General features: G+C 40.4%; 1 long non-coding RNA gene across 1 annotated transcript in view; it reads right to left on the reverse strand.

The window, feature by feature from the left end:
- LOC141652851 (uncharacterized) overlaps positions 1 to 14711 on the reverse strand; it is a 199840-nt gene that overhangs the window by 159542 nt on the left and 25587 nt on the right. The gene's annotated exons all lie outside the window — the stretch shown is intronic.

A 14711-nucleotide genomic window follows, 5' to 3' on the forward strand; every position in this document is an offset into this window, starting at 1 on the left:
GACGCTGGTAGCACGGCTAGTGGTCTGCACTATGTTGATCATTTTCCTGTTGTAGAGTACAGACTGGAGGGTCTGGGGCAGGAAAAATCAGAAGTCAGCAAGAAAGTTGAAAGATAAAATCTGTTGGGTTCCTTATGGTTGATGATGACATGCCCATTTGATTTGTGTTATCTTAGTTTACCTTTTCAGGATATTGATGTAATCAAGCATGGATTAAGAAGTGTTGAAGTTGTTAATCTTCCCTTTGTAGTGAGTCTTAGTGTCATCTAATGTACAAGCGAGAAAGTAGAGTATCTTAGAGTAATAGAAACAGTCAAGTCGACTGTTGCTTTCATTAGTAAACAGCTGCTTGGATTGTTGCCACAATTCGTAAAACTTGAAGTCCCTTTTTATCTTTCAAAAGCTTTCACGTGACTCTTATTTTTCAAAGATAAAAATTCAGATTTTTATTAAGGAGTTGGTCTTCAATAAAGAAGTGGTTTGAATTATTATTATTTTCAAAATGTTTCCTCTTTATGCAAATTCAACCCTTTGGTTCTTTAAGAAAACAAAGAATGCTTTTTGCCATTTTAGTGTTAACTTGTCATCATGTGACTTGTCTTTTCTCTCTTTATTTTCTGAATTTGCATGAGCATTTAAGGTTATCTTTCAAACACTCTTTCTCTATTCTTACCTTTGCAAAAGAGCCCTCTTTGGTGCAAGTTTTGGGTGGTTGCAAATGTCCTTCACATGTGTGGTCTTTGACCCTTCAAAACCCTAGCAACCTCCTCACCCATTTCCTCTATAAAAGGCGTGCCTCTCCTCATAAAATCTTAAGACTTCTTTCTGAAATTATTTTCAAGTTTGCAAATTTGTTTTTCAAAGCTTTAAACCGTGTGTCATTTGCAAAACCTTTAAAGAGTCTTCAAGTTGTTACAGTCGTGGCTACTGTTACTTTATAATACTAAACTCTCTTGCTTAAGAATTGTTGATCTTGTAAAAGTTGTCCATCTCTATTCTTTGCTAAGAATATGTTAGTGGAAACTTGATCCTATAACATTCTAAGTGTGTTAGTAGAGTTTAGGACGGAGTAGTCTTTAACTCTTGGCAACCGGAGTAGGTTGCGAGTTAGCTTGTCATAAGAACGGAGTAGTTCTTGTACTAGCTTTACAACCGGAGTAGGTTGGTGTCTTTTATTGTAAGGGTCTTTTAGTTGTCGGAGTAGATCACTAAAAGAAAGCAATAAAAAGGTAGATTGGACGTAGGCACTTGAGTATTTGCCGAACCAATTCAAAAATCTTGTGTTCAATTGTTTTACTTTATTTCCGCTGCAATTTACTTTGTTTGTTTGCCTTACTTTGCTTAACCTTAGAAGTAACAGTTCATCATACTGTCACATTTGGTCTGCAGTCGTACTCCACAAACTGAGACAAATAGCTACAGTCAGAACGATTGTTACTTTCATACTTCAGCAAACATTCATCGTGATACTTGTTTAATCTTTCAATATTATTCAAAGTATCTTCTCATCTCTTTTGTCCTCGTAACTCACTTTAATTCAATAAAGTTGAAGTTATAATTTTTTTAAAATAGTACCTAATATAATTCACCCCCTCCCCCTCTTAGGTACTTGAATCCATAAACTCAACAATTGGTATCAGAGCCTCGTGCTCTTGATCGAGGCTAATCGCCTTAGAGTTTGATTCGTGGGTAATGGATTCCGAGAAACACTCCAAGATCCCGGTCTTTACCGGTTCGAATTTTGGATGGTGGAAACTCAAAATGGAACATTACATCAAAAGTATCGATTATCAATGTTGGAAATCATCCAAAATGGACCTCTTGCCATTGAGGAAACCGATATTCTAAACGGTTTCACCAAGACAAAAGAGGAAAGAAATTACAATGAGAACGATTTCAAACTTGCCGAAAAGAATTCCAAAGCAATGTCGATTCTTCAACGTTGTGTTGGTGAGGGGGAAGTTAGTCGTATTTCCGGATGTCCTACGACAAAATCTATTTGGGATTCCCTTGTACTTGCCTATGAAGGGACGTCCCAAGTAAGAAAACACCGTATTGACCTTCTCATGCAACAATATGAGATGTTTAGAATGTCAAAAGACGAGTCCTTAAATAGTTTCTCTTCTCGTTTTTCTTGTATTATTAATGAGCTTAAAAGTCTAGGAAGGAATTTCGAGTCCGAGGACATCATTCGAAAAATCCTTCGTAGTCTAACCCCTAAATGGCAACCTAAAGTCACCGCCATAGAGAAAGCTAAAGACTTGTCAACCCTATCTCTTCATGAACTAATGGGATCACTAATGGCTCATGAGTTTAACCTTGATAAGCATTCTAGTGAGTCATCAAAGGGAAAGAGTCTCGCCCTCACATCCTCTCCAAGTGATGGAGAAGATGAGGAGGAAGACGAGTTTGCTATGTTCACAAGGAATCTAGCCGGGTTGGTCAATGGACAAGGAAACAAAAGGTTCACTAATAATTACTCGAAAAAACGCTTTCCTAAGAAACGACCTAACTCCACCGTAGGATGCTTTAAATGTGGTGATAAAACTCACCAAATTAAAGAATGTCCCAAGTGGGAAGAAATCAAATCAAAGGAAAGAAGAGAAAAAGTTAAAAAGGACTATAAACATAGAGTCATGAGTGCTATTTGGGGAATGTCCGACTCCGAGGAAGATGAGGAAATCATCGAGGAGGAACTTGAGGCTAAAATGTGTTTTGCAAATCATGGTAAAGAAAAGGTCTCAAAAACCTCAAAACTTGAACACTTAAGATGCCTCATGGCTAATCCCGACGATTCCGACTCCGATTCCGACAACGAGGTAAATCATCTAAAGGCCAAGGCTAGAACTTACTCCAAAGAGAAAGTATGTAAGCTTCTTGACCAACTTTTTGATAAGTGTCGGTTTCAAAATGATAAACTTGAGGTAATGCAAAATGAGATTGAGGAAATTGCTCAAGAGAACTTTAATCTGAAAAATGAACTAAAAGCAACAGACAGCGTCACTGTCACATCTGAGGCTTATGATGAGGTTAAAAGAGTCAACAAGTTAAACAAACATTTGACTAAAGAACTAGAACGTCTTAGGTTGACCCCCACGGACGTCTCTGACCTTGAAAATGTCAACACTACCTTGGTGATGCAAGTTTACTCACTAACCAAGGAACGTGATGATCTTTTGAAGGACAAAGATGCTCTTGAGAATGAGATCTATGACCTTGTAGTTGAAGTTGTAGACCTAAGAGAAACAGTGTCTAAGACTGTTGCTTATGACAAGGATTTAAACAAGTCTAAAGAAAAGATTGAATGTTTGGAAAATGAAAACAAGTGTCTTAAGGGTGAGGTTGTTTGTCTCAAGAATGAAATAGAAGTCCTCCATGATAGACTTACTTTCTTTCAAAAAGGTATGCCCGAATGTAGCACTTCTAGGTCTTCTCCTCATCATAGATCCGATGAAATCGTTGATCTAAACAATAGACTTGACGAGATGACATCTAAATATGAAGAGTCCAAAGAAAGAATCATGCATCTCGTGTCTAAACTCAATAACCACACCCATGACTTCATTGTTGAGAAAAGATTGTCCATAGAAAGTGTTAACAATGATGAACTCAAGAGGGAAAAAGAAAAGAATTTGCATCTCCTCTCACGTGTCAATGACTTGACCAATGAACTTGTTAATGCTAAGAACATCACTGAAAAGTGGGAAGGAAGTCAAACCGTGTTAAACTTCTTCACGAATCAAACCGATAAATGTGATAAAGTCTTTGGTTTGGGGTTCAAATGGAACAATCGGGACCGATCGTTGCATCCAGAAGCCTAAAACCGATTTTAGAGGAAGGAAATACGTGGGTCTTCCCAAATATATGATTTGCAATTATTGTGGTGACAATGGTCATGTTTTCAATGGATGTACAAAACGGTTTGATGACATTGACAAGAATACCAAAACGTTAAAGCAAATGAGCATTAAGAAAGACTCCACAAGTTATGTTGATCACAAAAAGGGACCCAAATTCATTTGGGTTCCTAAACTCAAAAACTAATTTTGTGTAGGGCTTTGTGAGAGGCGGCCGCAATTGGTATTTGGATAGTGGATGCTCTCGTCACATGACGGGTGATAGAAGCCAATTCCTCTCACTTAAAGCATACGATGGTGGCACGGTAAGGTTTGGTGACAACAAGAAAGGTGAAGTAATTGGCATTGGAAAAGTTGGTAAGTCATCCTTACTTTGTGTCGACAATGTGCGGCTTGTCAAAGGTTTGAAACATAATCTCCTTAGCATCTCTCAACTTTGTGATAAGGGTAACTTTGTAGAATTTAGTGCTAATGTGTGTCGAATATTTGATGCCACTACTAATGAACTAATACTCGAAAGAAGACGTGTCAAAGATGTTTACTTAACTAATTTGAACTCTCTATCCAGTCACACCATGTCTTGCATAAGCGTAATGAACAATGATCCTTGGTTATGGCATAAAAGGTTTGGTCATGTTAGTACAAAAACTCTTAATACCCTTAAAAGACTTGACTTAGTTGAAGGCATTCCTAATATAAAGTTTGATTTTGATAAAGTATGTGATGAATGTGCTAGAGGTAAGCATGTTAGAAGTTCCTTTAAATCCAAAAGAATTATGAGTACATCTCAACCTTTGCAACTTTTACATATCGACTTGTGTGGACCAATGAGAACTAGAAGTAGAGGTGGTAGTCGTTATGTGTGTGTCATTGTTGATGATTACTCTAGGTTCGTTTGGGCACTCTTCCTAAGCTCTAAGGATGAGACATTTGATGAGTTTCTAATTTGGTTAAGAAAGATTCAAAATAAACTTGGTTTAAAACTTGTTTCAATGAGAACCGATCACGGAACCGAATTCGAAAACTCATCATTTGGTGCTTATTGTGATGACAATGGTGTAGACCATAACTTCTCGGCTCCTAGAACCCCACAACAAAATGGTGTGGTTGAAAGGATGAATAGAACCCTTGAAGGAATGGCTAGAATAATGTTATTATCTAGTAAGTTGCCTAAGAACTTTTGGGCCGAAGCGGTAAATACCGCTTGCTACATTCATAATCGTGTCATGATAAGGAGTATATTGAATAAGACTCCCTATGAATCGCTACGTGGAAGAAAACCCAACATTTCATATTTTAGATGTTTTGGAAGCAAATGTTTTGTTCATAACAATGGTAAAAACAATTTGGGTAAGTTCGATCCACGTAGTGATGAAGGAGTATTTATTGGGTACTCCGATCATAGCAAGGCCTATAAAGTTTACAATAAACGAACCTTGTTAATTGAAGAAAGCATCCATGTCATTTTTGATGAATCTAGTGTGCTTGGACAGGTACAAAACATGGATGATGATGATGAGGATGAGGATGATGAGTTTGAGATTGGTCTTGTTCGAAAGGACTTCGTGTTCGCGGATGAAGAAGCTCCCAGCACTGAATTGCAACAGACGCAAAGACTGTCACCTTCAAAGGAGATCAGCAACTCAGGGGGAACACGTAGCACCTCTGCTAATGTTTCTTCTCTGGAAGCAACAGACCCAACGACTGTTGCCTCCACCTCCAGAACTGAAGTAACCCAAAACAGTGAGGATGAAGATCCTTCCAGGCCAAAAGAAACAATCCATCGTGGATCGATGTTGTTGAGGGGGAACAAGAAACCATTGTTCCAAAGAAGTGGAAACATCAAAGCTCTCATCCACTCACTAATCTTACAAGTGATCTCAACTCGGGAATTCGAACAAGATCATCCCTCAACAATCTCGCTCATCTCAATGAGTATTGTGCCCATAATGCCTTCCTTTCTCAAACTGAACCTTCAAATGTAACAGTCGCCTTGACTGATGCAGACTGGTTGCTTGCTATGCAAGAATAACTCAATCAATTCAAAAGAAACGAGGTATGGCACTTAGTTCCTAGACCGCCTAATCGTACCGTCATTGGTACTAGGTGGGTCTTTCGCAATAAGCTTGATGACTCGGGAGAAATTGTAAGGAACAAGGCTAGACTAGTGGTGCAAGGTTATAACCAACAAGAGGGTATTGATTACGATGAAACCTATGCACCGGTAGCTAGACTTGAGGCCATACGATTGCTTATAGCTTTTGCGGCTCACAAAGGCATTAAACTCTTCCAAATGGATGTCAAAACCGCTTTCTTAAATGGATATTTGGAAGAAGATGTCTTTGTAGAGCAACCACCGGGTTTTGAGAACAATTACTTGCCTAACCATGTTTTCAAATTAGACAAAGCTCTTTATGGTTTAAAACAAGCACCAAGGTGTTGGTATGATAGATTGTCTAAATTTCTTATTGAAAATGGTTTTAAAAGAGGCTCCGTTGACAAAACATTGTTCTTAAAGCAACAGTCCAGTGAACTGTTGGTTGTACAAGTATATGTTGATGACATTATATTTGGTGCAACAAATGAACTCCTTTACTTATATTTTCTAACTAATGAAATCGGAGTTTGAAATGAGCATGATGGGTGAGCTAGATTTTTCCTTGGGCTCCAAATTAAGCAATCAAAGGATGGAATCATGATCCATCAACAAAAGTATATTAAGGAAATGCTTAAGAAATTTGGGATGACTAATGGTAAGCCTCATGATACACCTATGGTAGCCGGGTCCAAATTGGACAAAGATGAACTCGGTAAGAATGTTAGTGATAAGGTGTATAGAGGTATGATAGGCTCACTTCTCTACTTGACCGCAAGTCGTCCCGACATTCTCTTTAGTGTTTGTTTATGTGCTAGGTTCCAAGCAAATCCGAAAGAATCACATTTTAAAGCCGTTAAACGAATTCTTCGGTATTTGATTGGGACACAAAATCTTTACTTATGGTACCCTTTACATTGTCCTTTTGATCTTATAGGCTTTTCGGATGCGGACTATGCGGGGTGCACGGTGGATAGAAAGAGTACCTCCGGAATTGCAACGTTCTTGGGTCCTTGCTTGACTTCTTGGGCCTTAAAGAAACAAAACACGGTAGCTCTTTCTACGGCCGAAAGTGAGTACGTTAGTGCGGCACATTGTTGTTCTCAACTCCTTTGGGTAAAACAACAACTCTTGGATTTTGGTATTATTTTTGACTCCATTCCCTTAATGTGTGATAATACGAGTGCAATAAATATTTCCAAAAATCCTATTCAACACTCTAAAACCAAACATATTGATATTTGTCACCACTTTATTCGTGATCATGTTGAAAGAGGACATATTAAACTTATCTTTTGCAAAACCGAAAATCAAATTGCCGATATTTTCACTAAGCCACTTGCAAGAGAACAATTTGAGAAATTTAGACTAGAAATTGTGTTAATCAATTGCTTGTGATTTTTAGTGTGAGTTCTACAAATTTCCTTAATTGATTAAATTAAAATTGGATATATGTTATTAAGTGTTCTAAGTGCATTGACATCATGTTTAGACCAAAAATTGACACCGTATTTGTGAGTCGGTAATCACTCAACCTCATATCTAAATTTACGTTTATTGTATGCTACCTTGCGTTTTTATTTCGAGTAATTAAATGTGTTTAAGTTGGGCCAACTACCTCATCTCCCACATTTATTGGGCCATTTACTACCTCAACCCACCATCTATCCCTACCCGTCCAAACCTCCTAATCCACTTACCCTTTCATCTCCCAAATCCACAAACTCCCTCATATCTAACCTACCTTAACCCACCATGGTAAAAACCTCTTTCAATACTACCATACCCGTCAAACCAACAAAAATTACCTCACCACCTGTCACATCAAACCCACCGACATCAACAACTCAAACAATGTCTTCACCCAAAATCTCCTACGCCTTTCCTCCACAGACCTCAAACCCGATTCCTTCATCTAACCCAGATCCACCAAACTCACAACCATCACCGACCCCCACTGTTTCATCATCACCAGACGACATCCCTATCTCAACCATGGTAGGACGTCGCACTCGAGGTGGTCGGAAGAAAAGCACTGCTGTTCCAAGCTCTTCCTCTGAACCGGTCTTGGTAAATGTTGAAGATGTTGAAGAAACCGAGTTCGACTTAAATGAGAATCCAACCAAGTCCGCCGAATCAGATCCGATTACGGCAAAGAAAAACATCAAAAGAAAAGACAAAGCTTCCTCATCCCAATTACCCCCAATTTCTGAAAATGTCGAGCAGAGTAACATTGAAAACCCCATTGTTGATCCTCCTACTGAAACTCCCAGTGAACCTCCCCAGAAAAAATCGAAACCCTTAAAGAAGAAACTTGTGTACCTTTCTCCCTCAGACCCGGTTTCCCTAACCTCTAAATGGGATTTGGCTATTGTTTGGGATCACCTTGAAAGCATCGACCTCCCTACCTCCATCTACAAAAATTGTGAGAGGCTAATGCATCCCAAGGCAATCCCATTCTCCTCGGGTTTACAACCAAACCTGGTTTGAGCCTCCTGCTTTCCATACGGTCCGTGACATGATATTGGCTCAAGGTTGGGAAAAATTATTGGAAATGCGTGAACCGGTCTTTGTGAGTGAAGTGATTCAGTTCTTTGCAACCGTCCGAGTTGATAAATCGGGTGATTTTCTTACGGCTAAGGTGAATGGTAAGCCTCTTAAACTTTCTCAGTCTGATTTCGCTACCGCCCTTGATATTTCAGTCAGAGGTTATGACAAACTCCCCTCCGAAACATGGGTTGCTTTACCTTATGCCTCACCCCTTAATGTCGCCGAAGTAGTGTGTCCCAAAACTGTCTCTCCTGGTCCAGTGAGCAACACCCAAATACCCCCTCTTCTTCGAATCATTTTTAACATGCTTTGTCGGTCAATTTATCCCTCAGGTGATCGGGGAAAACTCACCATAGCCCAACAATATTTAATCTATCATATTGCAACTCACAAAAAGGTGAACTTAGTTGGGTTAATGTTCAAGCGTTTTCATCTTATTTCGACCAAACTTCGTAGACCCTCTTCTAGCGTGCTACACTTACCCTATGGAATATGGTTGTCGGTTGTGCTTAAGGCACATGGCATTTTAGTGAGTGCTAGCTTGGGGTCATTGGATATGTGTGATATTATGAGTGATGGTCAAATGGGGAAAATGCTCATCAAGGTTGAAAATGATGAATTAATCTCAGTGAAAATTAAGAAGGACCCGGAGGTTGGGTCGTCTAGTCAAGTGAATTCGGGTAGTATGCGGGAAGTTCTTAATGCCGTGGCTGAGTTGAGTGCTTGGCTTAAGGAAGATGCTCATCAAAAGAATTTGGCAATCTCGGCCCTTGCTTCTACAGTGGACCTCATCCGTGGTGAGGTGGATATCATTTCCACCCTCATGTCTACAAAGGAAATTGGTGATGATGCTCATGTGGATGATGATCCTTTGGGTAGTGGCTCGGATGGTGAACAAGCTTCCTCCCCTTAGCCTATCCCTTCCCTCTCGGCCTACTTGACTTTTACCCGTGCCTTTTCATTTTGTCCCACCTTGGTTGTGCCCTTCTAAGACATTATTTTCTTTACTTGTTATTTTGACATTTGGTGGTGTATTCTAAACTCTATTTAGCCATGGTGAACTTTGATTAACTTATGTTTAATCCTTGTTTATGTTGACTTTGTTACCTTGTCACGATTACATGTGTCTTTTTGTATTTTCTTGTGAATTATCTGCACTCTAATGCTTTTGACATCCCTATCCGTTTGATGATGTCAAGAGGGGGAAAAGGTAAACTCATGCTCTTAATCTCTTTGCATATTGATTAACTAATGCCTTGTCTAACCTTCTTAGTTTTGAATCTTGTTTTGGGGCAATGTAAAATTGTCATGGTAGTTTGATTCTAGCTTTTGCCTTAGGTAAGGTAATAGTGTCCCTTCTCTCATTTGATCTTGCTTGCTTAAAATCTTGAATCAAGGTGTTTACATTGCTTATACATTCGTTTGGGGCTTGTCATCATCAAAGGGGGAATTTGTTGGGTTCCTTATGGTTGATGATGACATGCCCATTTGATTTGTGTTATCTTAGTTTACCTTTTCAGGATTATTGATGTAATCAAGCATGGATTAAGAAGTGTTGAAGTTGTTAATCTTCCCTTTGTAACGAGTCTTAGTGTCATCTAATGTACAAGCGAGAAAGTAGAGTATCTTAGAGTAATAGAAACAGTCAAGTCGACTGTTGCTTTCATTAGTAAACAGCTGCTTGGATTGTTGCCACAATTCGTAAAACTTGAAGTCCCTTTTTATCTTTCAAAAGCTTTCACGTGACTCTTATTTTTCAAAGATAAAAATTCAGATTTTTATTAAGGAGTTGGTCTTCAATAAAGAAGTGGTTTGAATTATTATTATTTTCAAAATGTTTCCTCTTTATGCAAATTCAACCCTTTGGTTCTTTAAGAAAACAAAGAATGCTTTTTGCCATTTTAGTGTTAACTTGTCATCATGTGACTTATCTTTTCTCTCTTTGTTTTCTGAATTTGTATGAGCATTTAAGGTTATCTTTCAAACACTCTTTCTCTATTCTTACCTTTGCAAAAGAGCCCTCTTTGGTGCAAGTTTTGGGTGGTTGCAAATGTCCTTCACATGTGTGGTCTTTGACCCTTCAAAACCCTAGCAACCTCCTCACCCATTTCCTCTATAAAAGGCGTGCCTCTCCTCATAAAATCTTAAGACTTCTTTCTGAAATTATTTTCAAGTTTGCAAATTTGTTTTTCAAAGCTTTAAACCGTGCGTCATTTGCAAAACCTTTAAAGAGTCTTCAAGTTGTTACAGTCGTGGCTACTGTTACTTTATAATACTAAACTCTCTTGCTTAAGAACTGTTGATCTTGTAAAAGTTGTCCATCTCTATTCTTTGCTAAGAATATGTTAGTGGAAACTTGATCCTATAACATTCTAAGTGTGTTAGTAGAGTTTAGGACGGAGTAGTCTTTAACTCTTGGCAACCGGAGTAGGTTGCGAGTTAGCTTGTCATAAGAACGGAGTAGTTCTTGTACTAGCTTTACAACCGGAGTAGGTTTGTGTCTTTTATTGTAAGGGTCTTTTAGTTGTCGGAGTAGATCACTAAAAGAAAGCAATAAAAAGGTAGATTGGACGTAGGCACTTGAGTATTTGCCGAACCAATTCAAAAATCTTGTGTTCAATTGTTTTACTTTATTTCCGCTGCAATTTACTTTGTTTGTTTGTCTTGCTTTGCTTAACCTTAGAAGTAATGATTCATCATCTTGTCACATTTGGTCTGCAGTCGTATTCCACAAACTGAGACAAATAGCTACAGTCAGAACGATTGTTACTTTCATACTTCAGCAAACATTCATCGTGATACTTGTTTAATCTTTCAATATTATTCAAAGTATCTTCTCATCTCTTTTGTCCTCGTAACTCACTTTAATTCAATAAAGTTGAAGTTATAATTTTTTAAAATAGTACCTAATTCACCCCCTCCCCCTCTTAGGTACTTGAATCCATAAACTCAACAAAATCTAAACAAGAGAAGACAAACAGGTAGAGGACGAAGAATATTTACCATGAAGGCATTGTGCACGTCATTCTCAGCCATCTCCTCTGGAGAGAACTCTGAAAACGACTCCTCAACAGAAGGGAAGAGCAGCTGGTCAATCTCCGGCCAGTACGGCACCTTGTCCACATTCCCAAAGCCCTCTGGGAAATGAGCAATAATGCCTCCGCTGGACGAAGCACGAGGACTGGCAGGAGGAGTAGGCGGATGGCGAGATAACGGGTCGACCTCCAATGGCTCACGTGCAGCAGAACTGGAAACTGTGGGAGGAGTCTGGAAGGAGGCAGCAGGAGTACTCCTCTTGGAGGCAGATGTCACATCAGGGCTGGCAGAAGGTCTCTTTCTTTTGGCACTTTGGAGGATGATTTCCAATTGATCAACTTTTGAACCTGCAAGCATATACGATCTCGCATTTACGTAATGCTTAAAACATCAGCGAAACTTGACATGCAAATTAAAACGGCTGTAGAAGCCTTACTAGAAGACTTACTGTGAGCCGACTGAGGAGGATTGGAGGAGGAAGCAGGTGAAAAACCAGGAAGCAGGTCTGGGAACTTTCTCTCAAATTCGAGATCTTTGAACAGGTTCTTTGTCGCAGCGGGGATCTTGGCACCAATACGGGTAAGGTCACGGGGGCTTGCACGAAGACGATGAAGTAAGCTAGTAAGCAGCGAGATAAAATAAATCAGGTGACAGAAAGGCTACTTACTCGAAGTTAGAACCCATTTCTCGAAAATATAATCAGCAGGAGGCTGGATGGAGTCCTTCCTCACGTAGAAGAAGTCCTCAAACCATTTCTCATCACGGGATTTTGACACGTGTCTGAAGGGAGCCTCTCCACGGCCTCGGAATGAGAATTGACCCCTGCCCAGAGATCTGATGTTGTACATATGAGCTAGGTTGCCCAGAGTGACAGATTTACCAGTATTCTGACCGGCGGCAAGAGAATAGAGAAGAACTCTCCAAATGGCAGCAGGAATTTGCGCCATGGCAAAATTGTTGATGAAGATGAAGTCTTGAACGAGTTTAGGAAAAGGAAAACGGAGGCCGTATCTAAATGGGTACAGGTAAAAACTAACCCACCCTGGACGGAGGGCGTCGGCTTTCTGTCCCGGTTCAGGAATGGCAATGTCCACCACATCACCCAGACCAAGCAGATTCTTGACCGTGGGAATATCGGCCGCAGTCAAGGCAGAGTCACAGTCGTGGGGGTGCTTAAAAAGTCCCCGAGAAGGAAAAGTGGGGTCGAGATTACGGTCAGAAGGTGTGGAGGATTGACGAGTTTTGCCCATGGTGGAGGGAGGAAACGAAAATTAAAAGAAGAAAAGAGGGTGGATTACCTGATGAAGAAGACGGAGAAGAGGAACAGTGGAAGCCGGCAAAGGATAAAAGAAGGAAGGTTGAGGGTTTAAGAAAGAAGAGTATTTTTTGAAATGATTAATGAAAAGTGGAAGGTGGAGGTTGGAGTTATAAAGAGGAGAGAGGGAGTTGGGTGCGAGAAAAGAGGAGTAGTGCGGCTGACATGATGGATTGCATGGGAAGGAGTGTAAAAGACGGCTTAGGGTTTTTAGCATTCGGTTACGTAAATTCCTTGCTCGATATCTAAAAGCGTATTTCACAAGAAATTTGGGGCAAACTGTTTGGGCTAAAATTAGCATAACAAATGAGGTCCACTTAATAAAATAAAAGCTGTGGAAGGAGTGGTAAGGAGGAAGGAAGCCCGCGGATGGAGAAAGGGGGAACGGGCTCAAGGGAGATCAGGATCCCATCATAGAAGGCGTCCGGATTAAGGAAATAGGAGTTAGGGAGAAGTTAGGGAGATCAGGGAGAATTGGGAAAGGCGGCCAAGTATGGAAAGAGTTCTTATGGAAATTATATTCCCTTTCCATATTCGAAGTAGGACATATCTAGGGTTCTTACCCTATAAATAGCCAAGGAAGCAAATGAAGAAGAACATTCAACACACCCGTATTCACACATCCACATTCAAGATCACACCTCGACATATTATACTCAAATATACGTTCGTCCAGGATCTTGCAGGCCTGACGCCTAGGGCCAGCAGGATTAGCTTTGTGCCACAATTGTAATCATCCTCCTATTCATATAGTGCAATACTTGGCAGGGTACCGTCCCTCCCGCGGTTGTTCCCACATTGGGTTTTCCGCGTCACCAAATCTTACGTGTCAATTTACATTACGCGCTTTATTTTTCTATTTACTTATTGACATACGAACGATCATACAACCAACCAACGAGTAAGACTACATTGACCCTAATTATCGACTTGGGTAAAAATACCTAAACATTTACCATGGAACACGTGGGCTCCGCAAAAGATACGAGTATTCCTCTGGCTGTTACTCCATGATCGGATCATGTCGAATGTGAATAGAGCTCGCAGGGGTTTTACTGAAGACCCGTGTTGTTTGAGGTGCCCCAGAGTTGAAGAAACATCGCTCCATATTTTACGGGATTGTCCGGAAGCGAAAAATGTGTGGAAATATTTTCCTACTGCTCGCACCTTGCCTTTTCTAAATGCAACTTCTGTTCGGGAGTGGGTAGTCATGAATCTCACTCCTTCTCACACCGGATTGAAGAATTGGCCGACCACTTTTGCTGTTGTGGTGTGGTGGCTGTGGCGCTGGAGGAATTGTCGAGTTTTTGGTCGGGAGGAAGTTATTCCAATCAATGAATATGCCACGCTTATGCAAAGGATTGAGGAGGTTGTGATGGCAAAAGATACGAGGGAGCTGATAAGTTGTGGGACTACCGAGAGGAGGAGAGAGGTGTTGATTAGGTGGGTGGCTCCTCCGACGGGTTGGCTGACTCTTAATGTTGATGGGGCGTCCAAAGGCAATCCTGGTATGTCGGGTGCGGGTGGCCTGATTCGTGACTCCACAGGCCGGATTAGTGTGGCTTTTGCGGAGAGATTGGGTCTTGCTACGGTGACAAGAGCGGAGATCATGGCTCTTAGGCGTGGGCTTCTTTTGGCTTGGGAGCGAAGGATTCCTCGTCTTTTAATCCAAACTGATTCTCGGGTTGTGGAAAGCTTCATGAAAGACGGTGAAGAACTCCTACCGACGGCCCATTCTCATATCATTAAAATCTGCAAATCTTTGATTCAAAACTCGGAATAGCAAGTGCACGTTAACCATGTGTATCGAGAGGCTAATTTCTGTACAAATTGGTTAGCAAATGTGGGGGTCGATCAG

This window comes from Silene latifolia, chromosome 4, assembly GCF_048544455.1.
Source record: "Silene latifolia isolate original U9 population chromosome 4, ASM4854445v1, whole genome shotgun sequence".
Lineage (NCBI taxonomy): Eukaryota > Viridiplantae > Streptophyta > Magnoliopsida > Caryophyllales > Caryophyllaceae > Silene > Silene latifolia.